Source organism: Ictidomys tridecemlineatus, chromosome 10 (assembly GCF_052094955.1).
Source record: "Ictidomys tridecemlineatus isolate mIctTri1 chromosome 10, mIctTri1.hap1, whole genome shotgun sequence".
Taxonomy (NCBI): domain Eukaryota; kingdom Metazoa; phylum Chordata; class Mammalia; order Rodentia; family Sciuridae; genus Ictidomys; species Ictidomys tridecemlineatus.
The window spans coordinates 88,982,865-88,998,351 of NC_135486.1; the positions used below are offsets into that span (position 1 = coordinate 88,982,865).

Sequence of the window (15,487 nt, forward strand, 5' to 3'; positions counted from 1 at the left end):
AGTCAGAAATTCACAAAAGTATATGCATATTAATTTCTACCTTTGGTAAGGTTATTCAAACTATTTAATCTATCGTATTAATTTGGAGGAATTTGGCATTTCACAAATATACTTGTGCAATATGGATTTGGAGAGGTTAGTCTGGGTAAGAGGGAGAAATGGCCTTTCTATATAAATATTGCACCAAAAGAGAATAATATTTTCTCCAAAAAGGATTATAGCTTAGCAGATTTAAACCACAAAGTATCAAGCTTCTCTTAGAAATAGTTACCTGATTTAAAAAAAAAAATGAAGAAGAAGAAGAAGAAGAAACTAATTATTTAGCCCTAAATACTGTCCAGCCAAATCATCTGATGGCAAAGAAGGGATGGTGGGCATCACCAAGCTTTGCTTGAGCCACTTTATTCCCAGTTACCTTTTGCTGCCACAGCCATTACCTTTGACATCTATGACATATTTCCATCATTGCTGCAGGGAGAAATCATGACGGGCCATCCAGAGAGACTCAGGGAAGCACAACATGACAGCAGAGTGAACAAACACTGTCACACAGGCCCAGAACAGTAGCAAGCTCTGCAGGAGTGGAGGAGTTCTAGCAACTTCTCTGCATTTTTGCGCAATGCCTGCAATAACTTACAGGTACTGACTTTATTAGGAATTAAATTGTTCCCACCACTTTTCTGCTCCTTCAGGCCACAATAATGTTGGAGGATTATTTTTAAATTTCACTTCAGCAGCAAACTCTGGGGAGGGTGAATATGTAGCAAAGAGTCGCTTCATCCAAAGTCTGCACAATCAATAAGAAAAATGGAGAGCAGAATCTGGAACTACCTCAGGGAAATGTGCAGTTAAAGAGTATGGAAATAGGGTAGGAAAGATTTCATCTCAGATTAGATGTCAGGACACATGACTGAATAATAAGAAAGACATTTTAGGTTTGGGTGAGGTGGGCGTTTGGAAATGGCTGGGCACCCGGTCATATATGCAACTCAAAAATACCCCTTGAGAATTTCAGTTCTAAGAACACAAAGGTTGTAACATATACACAGAGTTCAAACTTTTTAAAACAACATGAAGCATACCATGGTAAAAATAATATGAGCATTGGACACTAAAACAGGCCTGTGCTCAAATCTTTCCTCCAAACTTTTGCAAACTCGAACATGTCTTTTAAACTTTCTGAGCCTTGGTTCCTTTGTGTACAAACCATGATCGTAATCCCTACTTTTCAGGTCTGATGGGCATTGAAGAAAATGCACGTTCAGGGCTTCAAGTTCATTCTCAACAAAGAACAGTGGTTATTCTTTTATTGTTACATCACCAGAGGAGTGTAAAGGCTTCATGAGTTGGTGGCACTTTCCTTGGAGGAAGTGATGTTACCAAACCCTTCAGATTTGAAGGATCTCACCTGGCACCTGTCAGACTAAACCTCTGCCAAGATCTGTGTGTCTGGCAAACTCTGTCCCTCTTACCATCTATAGTGTTATTCTGTCCTCGTCCTGCACAACCCACAAATGCATATCAGTTCCCTATGAGGCGTGTCATGGTAACATGAGAACAGAGAGAAAATAGCATAGGACAGAAATTATGTCAACTACATTTCCTTCTCCAAAGGAGATTAGGAGCCAGAGTGACATGGACCCATTCAAGTTGACCGTTCATGCTGAATGTCACGCACAAGCTGGCCTGCCCCCGATGCACTGGCCAAGCACAGGGAACTGCCCAGCCTTGTCCTTGTTTACTTGATTGACCTGTCATGTGGCCTTTGGACGGGGAACGTGGCCAGGGTTGTTACTCTCTGAGGGATCCCTTATTTTCTATGAAGCCAGGGCCTGCTGCTCTAAGGCTTGCTCCCACTGTACACATTTTGGTCTCTCTTTGGTTTCTTCTCTGCCAACGTGTGAAACTTGCCTTAGATCAGAGTTGATGCACTGACTGACTAACTGACAGGCCACCCTGAAAAACTGCCAACCCAGGCTGGGGTTTGGATAGCAAAATATGAGGCTGGAAACCGCCTGAGAACTGAGCTCAGCTCCCTCTACTGAGATGGGCCTCTGTCCAACCTACAAGAAATGAAGAACAGTGGCCATTCAGCCAACCAGGAGTTCATTTCCAAATAATCCTTCCCACGACCTCGACAGAGTCCCCAAGCACAGCTCTGCAGGGGCATGTTCCAGAGGCCTGTGGAGCCCCACACCCCGGCCTGGCAGCCCCCAGCCCTGACTGCTGCCTGCTGCCCTCCTGCTGTGGCTAGCCAAGGAGAGGAGAGGTGAGGAGAGGTGCTGGGAGGCGGGACTGTGCTGTCCTGCATGCTCTGCACTCATGAGCCAAGAGGGAATTTTTCTGGCTTCAGAGGGACATTTGATTGCAATAGCCAGCAGTCAAGCCCCTTCGCAGATGGGACCTCTGAAGGCCACCCTTTGCTGCTGTGGCTACTCTCAACCTTTAAGGCTTTCCCTTTACCAGAGAGGTATCTCACAGGGGAGCTTTTCCTGACCAACCCCAGACAAGTCCAACCCCTGGTCTATTCTCCCTCAAAGCTGTATCACATTCTTGTCATGTTTCCCAGGCCCTGAACTTTGGGTGTTCCTGGAGGACAGGTTCCAAATCACATTTGTCTCTGAATTTTTATATCTGGCATATTCCTTGAATTAACATTTAAAATTTATTAAGTATCTAATATGTGGTTGACATTCTACCTGTTTAAACATATTGATTCTCACAATAACTTTAATATTGCCATTGCCATTTTATAGCATGGGAAAATCCAGAGCCATTAAGTAACTTGTGCAAAAGCACACTACTATCCAGTGACTGATTCCGAAAAGGTGTGTTTCCATTAACAGCTGTAATTGTACATAGTAGGCACGAATGTGTTTAAATATTATCCACCTACCACACACTCTGCATTCCATTTAATAACAGTTTTCTTAATTTGAAGGAAGAATGTGAAAGGAATTGAATTGCTCAGATATAATTACACAACGACTTTTTAATAATGTCAAATATAAGAGTGTTTTTCTTAAGACAGTGCTGATGAATAGCCCGCCTCGATCACAGAGGAATAAGAAAGTGGGAACAATTGTCAATTGAAGTAGGAAAGAACTTACTCTCTGAGAGTTCAACCAGTAAAAAGAGATATGATATTTTGGATCTTCCATCTCAGGAGATTTTTGAAAAAGAGAATGGGGATACCAGCTGTCCTGGATGGATTAGTCATCAAGCAGGCCTGGGTGTCCACGGGGCTTCTGATAAGAGGCCCCTTCGAGAGTCATCATTCATCATTCAGCGCTGGTATTCCAGGCCTGATGGAACAGGCCTCTCATTTGAAGAGCTTCTTGCAAAAGTGGAATTTTTCAGCTGGAATTTCATGCTGAAACACACAGAAAATGCCTGGTTGCCATTATACAAGCTGACTCCAGACAAAATTGAGATGTAGCATTTCAGATTTGCTTAAATTGTCAGCCTTCCCTTCCCTCACAAGCCTGTTCTTATACCCTCCTCGTCTCATTCTCCTCTCTCCTCATTCTTTCCTTTGATCAAATTCTGCTTCACCAGCAGTTTTTTGCTCTGTTTACATACTTACAAGCTATTAATTTGCCACAGTATCTACCTTTGCAGAGGCCCACTGGCCTTGTTGTCACCCATGAACTCTTCCCTTAACACCAATCTTATCTGTGACTTGAGATTCTTACCATGAGCACAATTCCCTTGATGCTTTTAGTTATGTTCAAGTTGGCTTCAGTGTGGTGACAGCTGTACCAGCTCCATGCCTCACACATAATGGATCCAAGTACCCTTCTCACTCTCAGAAAGAGAAGAAAGCACTCTCGTCCTCTCTCTGGTAATAATTTTATCTCATTTTCAAGCACATTGTTATCCATTTAATCTTTACTTTTATGAATAGTACCTTACTTGGATTCTCATGCAGAATCAGTAATCAAATTTATCAGAGAATATACAAAGACATCATCAGGAGCTTTTATCCTGAGCTGAGGTCCTAATTAAGCACTGTCACAGAAGTGAATAGTTTTGAGACTGATCTGGTAACCACCGTGTTCCCATTTTGAAGTGAATTTATCTCATGATGAATGGTTACATGTTTAAAGTGGGAAAGATAAGAGGTGCACCTGCTGCTACAAGCAGGAACCACACTCCTAAGAGAGGCCCACTTTTCCCTGCAGGTATAATGTGGCATTTTCTAATACTAATGCTGAATTGATGCATTTCCTCAGGTGTAGGACCTTACCAGAATATAAATTGGAATTAATGATGAAAAGTCTCACTATGACCTGAACACGCATAGATCAGGTTATGAGAAACCACCGCAATTGTTTCTCTGGCTTCTGTCTCTCTGTTCCATGCCATGAGGACTCTGTGGCCACAAATGATTCCAGGAATCAGCAACAAGCCAGACAAGTAGAAATGCAGACCCTGAAGCTGGTAGCTGTTAAACTTATCAATGATAAATCATTTCCTCCACCATACCTGTTATGGCTTTGAATTTGTAACATCTTTATACTGGCAAGTCCCAGCTCAGATAAGTTTAATTATTTATAGCTGCTGCTAAATTCAATTTTTATAAGACTTGAGCATATGTATAAGTATTCTATAGTCAATGAAGCAAATAAGATAACATCAGGAGGAATATAATGGAGAGGGACTTTATTACAGTTTAGAGAGAAAAAGCATTCTCCTTCTATAAATAAAGCCCATGCCTGCTATGAGTGTCTGTGTCTCTGAACACTCATCTTCCCAGTACAACCACCATACAGCATAAAACAGAGGAAGCTTCTAGAGGCAAAAGAGAAACGTACAGCAGAGCAAAGTACAGAATTTTAAGTACAGCAGGATGGGTAATACACTCCTGGGTCACAGCTCACTGCCTAAAATAATGAAAACTAGTCTTTTAACCAAGGTGATCTGCACATTCCAATGTCTAAATGATGCTTTCTTGCTTTTTGTTAATTTATTAATGTGCTACAAAACATTTTATTCAAATCTTTGGCATTGTTTTCAACATTCCTGATTAAGTAGTCTATATGTTCTACTATTTCTTAAAACAACTTTTTAAGAAGGATAAGAATCATTTGCTATGGAAGTTCTACCTTACAGATTGGAGGGGGAAATGATGACGTATGCATATAGTGCTAATAATTAAGGGAAGGTAAGTTTGGTATAACTCATTTAAAAATGTCATTTCAGTTGCTGTCATTTCATTTTTGTTTGTTTACTAAGAGCACTTTTTTAAAAAAATTGCTACAATTAATATCTCTCTAATTAAGACCTAGCAAAAGATCATTGATTCATTTGTTTTCTTTTTCCCTTCAACAAAGATGCATTGAGCATTTATTATATGCAAGACACTCTGATAGACACTGAGGGTTCATAATGAGTCAGGACTGATCCCTGCCCTTGGGGGACATGGATGTAAGATATATAAATAAGGGCTCAAATAAACCATTGTACACTATGTCATAAAGGCAGTGTACAATAGTCCAAAAATGAAAACATAAGTTCCATCAAGGCTATTAATGAGGACCTTCCCCTGGAGGCAACCCTGGGGTGTGAGTAGGAGCTCACCTGGCCAACAAGTGAGGTGAGTCACTCCAAAGAAGAGAGTCACATGGGGACAGGCACAAAGGGCTGGAACATGTACTTAAGCACTGACAGGTGTGTGCCCCTGAAGTGTCACATGCCCTGCAGTACAATGAGTAAGGCAGGGCCAACCAAACAGGCTATTACAGAGATTTGGGCCTTAATCCTAAATATGAAGGGAAGACTTTGCAGGATTGTCAGCAAAGGAATGGTGCTACAGTCTGAATGCTTTGATCTCCCAGATTCACAGGTTGAAACCTTTTCACTCATATGAAGGCATTAGGAGTGGGGCCTTCAGAGAGGATTCAATCATTATGGCAGAGACTACACAAATGGGATTAGTACCCTTTTAAGAGGTGCCAGATAGCCCCTTCCACCACGTGAGGACCCGGTGAAGGCACCATCTATGAGGAAGCAAACATTCACTAGTCTCTGATTCTACCAGTACCTTAATCTTGGACTTCCCTGACTCCAGAACTGTAAGAAATATGTTTCTGTTGATGACAAGCTACCAGGTTTCTGATACAAAGAATCTAAGGCAAGTAGCAAACTCACCTTTGCATTCTACAAAGGTGAGGGCTGACAGCACCATGCAAGGTGAACTAGAATAGATGAGGACAGAGAGGGAGAGAGGTAGCCATCATCACAGAGACCTAAGTAGGAGCTGAGAAAGGTTTAATCCAAGGTAGTGCCACAGGAGTGGATCCAGGTGACTCATTTTTACTCCTATGTGCCACGAAAGTGTAACTCCCTCATTTTTTCTGTAACATATAAGTTCCATCTGCTCAGGTGAGGAAACAAACTTTCTAATTAAAACTAATACAATCTACCTGGCGCCAGCAGCACATGCCTGTAATCCCAGTTGCTTGGGAGGCTGAAGCAGGAGGTTTGCAAGTTCAAAGCCAGCTTCAACAAACTTGAGGTGCTAAGCAACTCAGTGAGATCCTGTCTCTAAATAAAATACAAAATAGGGCTGGGAATGTGGCTCAGTAGTTGGGTGCCCCTGATATCAATCCCCAATGCCACAAAAAAAAATGTAATCTCATATCTTCTAAATTTTGTCTTTAACCCATGCAAGATTCAACTTCTTATCAGCACTGATGTGGGTTTTCTCTTTAGACAACTACAGCTCATTGGGTCAATGTTCAGTCTCTTAACTCTCCAGGGTAGGGTCTGAGTGGATGAGAAGTATTCCCTCTTAGCAGGAGATGGAGGCATTAAGATCCACATGTTCTGGCCATCTCACTGTCCTTGCTGGGGTGCTGCTCACCAGGTGTCATTCTCTGGTCCCAACTAGCTTTTTTGAATTATCCTGTTGCCTCCTTCCTCTGGGGTTTAGACCAGACCATCACAACAGGAGGAAAGATAGTGTAGAGGGACAGATGCAAGGAGGTAGCAGACAAGGTAAGGAAAGCGTGTGGTTACCTTTGCTTTCTCAGTTAAATAGGAAGCAAGAATGAAGAACATGAATGAAGAAGGTACAAGCGAGAAGAGAGGGAAAGGAGTCACAGACAAGGGCTCAGGGGACGAATAACCAGAGAAATATGGTCCAGTTACACATTGTATGCATGTAATGAAATTTCACACTATAATCCATATATATGTATAATTACTATGTCAAGAAAAAAAATTGAAAAAATATTTAAAGAGAGAAATGTAGTCTGATTACCATATGCATTCAAGGCCTACTGGAGACTCATGGTCATTTATTAGATAGGTCATGGGCCTGGGCGTCTGGTTTTCTCTGGCCGCTTTTAGCTATGTGATGCAGGTACAAATTAAGTGGAAATGATTTAACCAGTGTTCAGATTTTTCAAGGTAAGTTGGACGAGGAGAGAAGGGGAAAGCAATGAAGAGTGATTGAGGAGACTGGTTATAGAACGAAGCTGGAATCCAATCCAATCCCATCTGGATGTGTAGGGGAAGAAGGACATAAGGGAGTGAGGGACAGTGGAAAGGCAATAGGGTACATGAGCTATTGAGCCACAGCAATGCTGAGGAAGGGGTAGTACAGGAAGTAAGCAACAAAGAAAGAAAGCTGCAGCAGGAGGTTGGGATGTTTTAAATGGACAGTATAGAATCTCTAGATAGTACAGGGGATTGCTAAGAGGTGAGGATTGAAGAGGTGTCTAGAATGAGATCTCTGGAGAAGAGGTCAAAGAATTGAGAGACCAGTTTATGTGAACAGACATTTTAATCACCAAAAAATAGGGCAGTCATTGGTTTGGACAGGTCATCGTGAGCCAGGGAAGTAGCTCTGGGGTGGTGAATGATTGCAAGAGTGAACAGGCTGTGGATGGTTGTTTGACCCAGGAGTTCTAGAAGAGAGGAAAAGAGAGAAGGGAGAGTCTGGAAATGGCAAAGCAAAAAGTTACAAGGTGTCGCCTACCCCACCCAGAGCCTCAACATTAGGAAATGTATAAGAGATAAAAAGCTGCTTTTTTGAGAAGGGTGCAAGGAAAGAAAGGCATTAGCCTATGTACCAAGAAATTTGGTACTAGGGGAAGCATTCCCTCCCTCTCAGCAGACTGCCTCTTTCACTATTTGCAAAAATATTTTAAAAGGGTGATGACTTTTGAGGCAAAAAGACAAGATATGTTAAATGTTGGCTTTGTGGAGAAGTGCATTATCCCAGTTTATAGCAAATGTGAGAATCTATTAATACTGAACTGTGCCTACTGTATTTGGCTGGAGACATGGAAGAAATCTAGATCGATAGACCTGGGGTTTCCATTACCACTCACTCTAGTCTTTGTCCCGAGGTAACATAATAAGCAGTTTGGAACACTGTCCTATTGTTCACATTATATGGGTGGGAAGACTAAGCCCTTAATTAATCAGGGAATGGGTAATTGATAATTGCTGAGTCCCTGACAGTAGTCACGATTACAAACAGGTCTGTGAAATTGATAATTGTCTTTTTCCCTCCAAATGGTCATGATTGCTTATGAGTCATTTTGTAATGAACACTGAATCACCGTTCATTTGCCTGGGAATGGTGATTAGTGGTTTGGTAGAGCTGAGGGTTTTCTCTGTGTGGAAGCCTTCCCACTATTCATGTCAGCTTCCTTTGAGAAAGAGATTTCCAGATTTAAATACACCTGGAAGGGTTAAGGAGCAATGCAGGGGGGAAAAAAACTTGCAAAAAAGAAAACCGAACTTTTCAAACAAAAGTAATTTGAATTCAATGCCCAAAGAAACCTGGTGGCAAGGTTACCTTAAAGAGAAAAATTTCAACTCACAATATTAAATCTTGTTCTCAACTCTTCCCCCACTGGCATCATCTTTGTGGGAAGAAAGGAGAGGAAGGAGAGGAAGGAAAGTAATTACAAGTATGAATACAGAGTAACTGCCAACAAGACTTTAAAATTCACCTCCATTTCCTGGCTTTAATGGTCTCAAGTTAAGGATTAACTTTATCCGTGTTCTTCAAGTTATTGTTTTCCCAAAAACCTTCTTTCTGGGCTATGTTGAGACAAAGAAAGAATCAAAGGGGTTCTTTCAAGGCACAGCATCTGCGGTGTGTCTTCAACAGAAAAGTTCCTCTCCTTCTGCCAGACCTGCTGTTACCCTGGTGCTGAGAGCATCCACATAAATAAACATGATTGGATGCAAGCATGCAGCTCAACTTCACAAACACCCACAACACTTCCTGGTAATGTCATAGCATGAACTGCAAAGAAAATGAAAGACTCGCCAGGAGAATCTTCCTGAAGAGGTTATATAAATTGTCAGTGCTGGACGTGGTAGTTAACACACAGGGCCTTGATCAGCCATTGTACAAATGTTTATTCAGACAGATTTAGAAGGGGAATTATTTATTCTGCCAACTGCACTTGCCTGTTTGGTCAGGCAGTAATTCCCTCAGATTGTGGAAGAAATTCGAGAGCTATTCAGATGACTCTGACCTGCTCAACTAGAACTTGGGCTAACTGCGCACAGCACGTTCACAGTGCTCCATAGGAGCTGATGCAGGTTCGCTGAGCAAAGCAGATTCGAGGTAATTAAGACTTAAAAAGCAGAAGCAGTGAAAAGATTATTCACTTAACAATAAAACAGCCAAAGAATGTGTACTTCATCAGAATCCAACTCACTCCCACATTTCCTTAAATAGCAATATCTCTGAAAGCAATTTAAATATTAACTTTTATTGAAAAGGTTTTATTTACTGTTTTGCACAATGAAGCATCCCAGTGCATTAGGACCAGTCCCATGTCAAACCATCAGGATCAGGAAAAGTAAGTTAAAACAAAGACTGGATATCCTTGTCTCTTCTTTTTGCAAACACATAAGAATTCTTCATTCATACAAATGCCCAGTTAATACTGTATAATCTTTTCAAGCACGGTTTCTTCAATCATAGATTTTAAAAGAGGACATTTGATTTAGGAATACTTACCTTCTCTCTCCTCTTGCTTTCCTTCCTTTTGCCATTTCACCTTCAGCTCTCACAACTCTTTTTTAAATTTTTTAATTTGTTTTAATTAATTATACATGACAGTAGAATGCATTTACGCACTTTGATATATCATACATAGATGGGATATAATTTCTCATTTTTCAGAGTGTATGTGTTGCAGAATCATATTGGTCATATAGTCATATATACATACAGTAATAATGTCTGTTTAATTCTACTCTCCTTCCTATGCCCACATCCCATCCCCCCCCATCACTTCCCTCTACCTAATCTAAGGTAACACAATTCTTCCCTAGTTTCCCCTAACTTATTGTGAATTAGCATCCACATATTAGAGAAAACATTTGGCCTTTGGTTTTGTGGGATTGGCTTATTTCGCTTAGTATGACATTCTCCAACTCCAACCATTTACTGGCAAATGCCATAATTTCACTCTTCTTTAAAGCTGAGTAATATTCTATTGAGTATATACATACCACATTTTCTTTATCCAATCATCTATTGAGGGACACCTAGGTTGGTTCCATAGTCTAGCTATTGTGAATTGAGCTGCTATAAACATTGATGTGGCTGTGTCACTGTAGTGTGTTGATTTTAAGTCCTTTGGGTATAAACCAAGGAGTGGGATAGATGGGTCAAATGGTGGTTCCATTCCCAGTTTTCTGAGGAATCTCCATACTGCTTTCCATAGTGGTTGCACCAATTTTCAGTCCCACCAGCAATGTATGAGTGTACTTTTTTACCACACCCTCACCAATATTTATTGTTGCCTGTATTCTTGATGATTGCTATTCTGACAGGAGAAGTAAAATCAAGAATCAATAAATGGGATGGAATCAAATTAAAAAGTTTCTTTTCAGCAAAGGAAACAATAACATGAGGAGAGTGCCTACAGATTGGGAGAAAAATCTTTACCACATGCACCTCTGATAAAGCATTAATCCCTAGGATATATAAAGAATTCAAAAAAACTTAACACCAAAAAAAAAAAAAAACAAATAACCCAATCAGTAAATGGGCTAAGGAACTGAATAGACACTTCACTGAAGAAGAAATACAACTGATCAACAAATATATGAAAAAGTGTTCAACATCTCTAGCAATTAGAGAAATGCAAATCAAAACTACTTTAATATTCCATCTCACAGCTCTCTTGATGCCCCCTAACAACCTACAAGAATACAACACCTGTCTGCTCCATCCCTCCCTGGCAGGATCATATTGGGTCATCAAAATGTACCAGTTCTTATGACTCCGAAGGCTGAGGCAGGAGGATTGTGAGTTCAAAGCCAGCCTCAACAACTTAGTGAGGCCCTACACAGCTTAGCTCTTAACTCTTAACAACTTACTCTGTCTCAAAAAAAAAAAAAATAGAAAGGGCTAGGGATGTGACTCAGTGGTTAACTGCACCTAGGTTCAATCCCAGTACAAAAAAAAAAAAAAAAAAGTATCATTTCTTTGTCTAATTCTTCCAACCCTAAAGCCTGAAAATCTAATTTTGGAAACAAACCCATGCCTCAGTATTAATAGATAATAATTTCCATAGTATTGCCCCTTCTCAGTAATACATTTGCATTTAATTTGACTTCAAGCCAAAGATTGGAAACTCAAATCCCCCTCACATTAATGTCTTCTCTCTTTCTGTTCCCAGGACAGATGAAGATTCTTCCCTCAGTAACCCAGGAGAACATTTCTTATGAGCTCTGAAGAAGAATCGAAGCTGCCAGGCACATTTTATGGGTCATATGAAATTGATTTCCTGACTCCTGCCTTCACTGAAAATCACTAAACTGTGATAGAAAAAAAATTATGTGGTCTTTTTTTTAAAATCAGACATATGACTCTAGCTCAAATTAATGAAGATAAATTCTATGGGAAGCTGCCCCCGCCCCAAGACCTCTCTCCTCCAAACAGATTCTCATGTCTAATATTAGGATGGAGCATGAGACAGAGGGTTAGAAGGTCAGAACAATTCAAGAGAGATGTGATGTTTTTAAATGTTTGTAAGAGAAAATTGAATGAAAAACTATTAAGTAAAGGTACAATAGGGACCTGATTAAGATGGTTCTTAGTGGAAGCAATATGACATTGGAGGACTGAATGGCAGAGGGGAGTCAGAATGAGATGAAACATAAGGCTCTTCTTGGGTGACTTCTGACACTAGAAGAGACTGAGTTGAAACCAGGTAAAGCTCCAAAGGACTAGTCAATGGGAGCCAAGATAAGAAAAGACAAAACCTGAGAATAAACAATAGAAAAGCTTATTCATGGTGGTTTTCAATAATTCATGTACTCAACATTTTTTTTTTTTTGGTGGAGGTGGATTCTGGAGATGAACCCAGGGGTGCTTTACCTCTAAGCTGCATCCCCAGCCCTTTCATTTTTATTTTGATACAGGGTCTCATTAAGTTGTTAAATTGCTCATTAACTTGCTGAGGCTGGCCTTGAACTTCCTCCTATCTCAAAGTCCCCAGTTGCTGGTATTATAAGCATGCACCTGGCTCAACAAAACATTATTATGCATCCAAAATTGCTTGGTTAACAAGATACTCATTGTCTCTACTCTCAGGAAGCACATACTCTATTGAGGAAAATAGGTCATAAAATAAGCAATAACCTCAAAGGAGATACATAGGACCTCCTATGGAAACACAAAACAATAATACCCCTCAACAGAGATGGTGGTCCGATGGAGTTGTGATGGGAGACGTTAATGAAGACTTTCTAGAGGAAGTAGTATATTTAAGCTGAGAAATACAAATCAATGATTCTCATTTTAGACCAAATCCCCTCCTTTTTGTTACACATACTTTATAACATACTCCTTATTATCCTGAAATACAATTAATTGGTGATATAACTTTTTATACATATAATGTAGTCAATATGATTCCTTAACTGTAGTAAAGAAGAAAAAAAAGAAAAATCACTTATCAAAACGTGTTTCAATATGCAAATATATTGCTCATTTAATCAAGCCATCATAAAATCACCATGAAAAGTGATCGCCTCTGAGGCAGATTGATATCAGGATACCAAGATGGTAACTCAAACACCACTCAGGCATTGCTATTGGTAATTGATTTTCATAGATGATGAACAACTCTCAGCTCACTTCAAAACAACATTGTCTTGATCCTCAGCAGGACTGAAGGGTAACATTTATCGGGAACCTTTCAGAAATATCAATCTCACAGAACTAAATAAAGTATACCACAAATTTCCTCCCTGTGGAAAATCTCCTCGGGTACAAAAATCACTCTTTTAAAAGCACGTTTCTTGTCATCATATAACTTCCCTTAGGTATGCCATACATTTTTCCAACAACACTGCTAAATAAAAAATCATTGAAAGAAAGGAAGTTATTGAAATCCAGAAGCTGCTGAATTTAAGAATGCTGACCACACCTGGCATACTGCAATATGACATCTAACTTTTACATTAAGCATATTATAATTGGCCTTCGGATAAAAGAATTGGAAATTTCACAATAAGAATAAACTTGAGACCAATGTTCAATATCCAATGAGAACCAGAGATGGAAGAGAAACATTAGACAGGGTACTAGGCGTTCCTTCCATCCATATAACAGCTGTGTAGACAGAGGAGGATAGGAGTCCCTTCTAATATGGATCTGGAATGTCCAACATAAGCCTATGTGTTAGAAGCTTGGTACTCGGCCCACGGCACTATTGGAAAGTGGTAGAATCTTTGAGAGGAGCCTGATGGGAGATTGAGTTGTCATTTTTGCTTCACTGTGATCAAAAAACTTGACAAGAATACTACCTTTAAGTGAGGAAAAGTTTATTTTGGCTCCCAGTGTCAGAGGTTCAGTCCATGGTCAGCCTACTCCATAGCTCTGGGCCGAGTGTGAAGCAGAAGGATGTGGCTAAGGATAGCAGCTCAGGACATAGCAGCAAGGACCTAGAGAGCTCTGTTCACTTATAAACCCCAGAGGCACACTCCCACTGACCTACCTCTTCCAGCTATACCCTACTTGCCTACAGTTACTATCCAGTTAATCCAAATGAGTGGATTAAGCCACTGATTAGGTTACAATTCTTATACTCTGATCATTTCGTCTCTTGCATTCTCTCACACATGAGCTTTTGGGGGACACACATATCTAAATCACAGCAGGCCTTACATCATTGTGGGTGTGGAACCCCAATCTCTTCCTTTCTCTTTTTCCCATCCCAGCCAAGAAATGAGCAGCTTTGCTCCACTGCACATTCCCTACCATGATGTGCTGCCTTACCACAGGCCCAAAAGCAAGAGTCAACCAATTGAGGACTGACACCTCCCAAACTGTGGGCCAAAATAAACCGCTCCTCTTTATAATTTTATTATATATGGTATTGTTTTACAATAACCAAAACTGACATTATTCCAAGAGTAGCAAGGGACAGAGCTCATTTTCTAAGTCCAATTATCTTTAACAATATATCAAGTTGTTATATTGAAATGCTTCAACAAATTTCATGGAAAAAAAAGCATTTTCATTTTATTAAAGTGGCTTATTTGCAAATGATTGTTTCCCAGAACTTCCTGGAGGCCCAGGAGGCTTGAGAAGTGGGTTGCTTGGGCTCCTGATCAGGCCAGATCCAGTGAGAGAGCAGGTACTAGCTGCCCATTTTCTATACTGACCTTAGTAAAGGAATTTGGTGGAGAAATGTCAGCAGTCCATTTGTGTTCTGCTGACTTTCTAGTCAACAATTGCTCCTTCAGACGCATCCTCTTTAGCAAACTGGGTAAGATCATAGTTCACTTCTTGCTCACAATGGCCCGCTGCATGTCACCATCTCTGACTTTGGACACCTCTCCAGCATTTTATATTTGGATGCAGACTAGGTAAAGTGTGAGCCATTGGAGAAGATTCTATTCATTTCTAGAAGCTGCTTTTCTACCAACAGAATCATTCTAAAGTTTCTAGGGAGGTATAGCAAATGCATATCTCTACTTTTCTATTTCCATCATAAATAATCATTTGTAGCACAACATAAACACACTTTTAATTCACTTGCAGAGCTATGCACAGTTCACCTGTCATCTCATAACATACTTTCTGTGTTTTGTATATTTCAGTTTTTAAAAGTAGATATCTTTCAAAAAAAATGTTTATTCAACTATTTAGGAACATTGGATGTTAAATAAAGTTACTTAGTCTCCCTTTTACTTTTGGATTGGGAGACATCCTCCCAAAACTACTTCTGCTGCTCCTATTGAGCTTGGGAAAACCTTCACAAAATTCTTCTAAATACAGAAAGTGTCCTTCTATTGTAGCAGAGAATTTGGGAGTCATTTTTCTTTCATTATTCAAAATGTGCCTCATAATACTATTAGTTGAGGAATGCAAATTAAAACATTGAGATAGCATTTCTCACTTGCTAGAATGGACAAAATTCTGAACACTGACAACTGCAAATGCTGGCAAGGATTTGGGGCAATAGGAACTCTCATTTATTGCTGG

At 40.1% G+C, this 15,487-nt stretch overlaps 1 long non-coding RNA gene across 1 annotated transcript; it reads left to right on the plus strand.

Moving 5' to 3' along the window:
* The first annotated feature begins 1,815 nt into the window (after positions 1-1,815).
* LOC144367377 (uncharacterized) lies at positions 1,816-12,279 on the plus strand. Its single transcript, XR_013426706.1, has 2 exons — positions 1,816-2,269; positions 11,670-12,279. It is a non-coding gene; the product is annotated as an uncharacterized LOC144367377 (long non-coding RNA).
* The last annotated feature ends 3,208 nt before the right edge of the window (positions 12,280-15,487 follow it).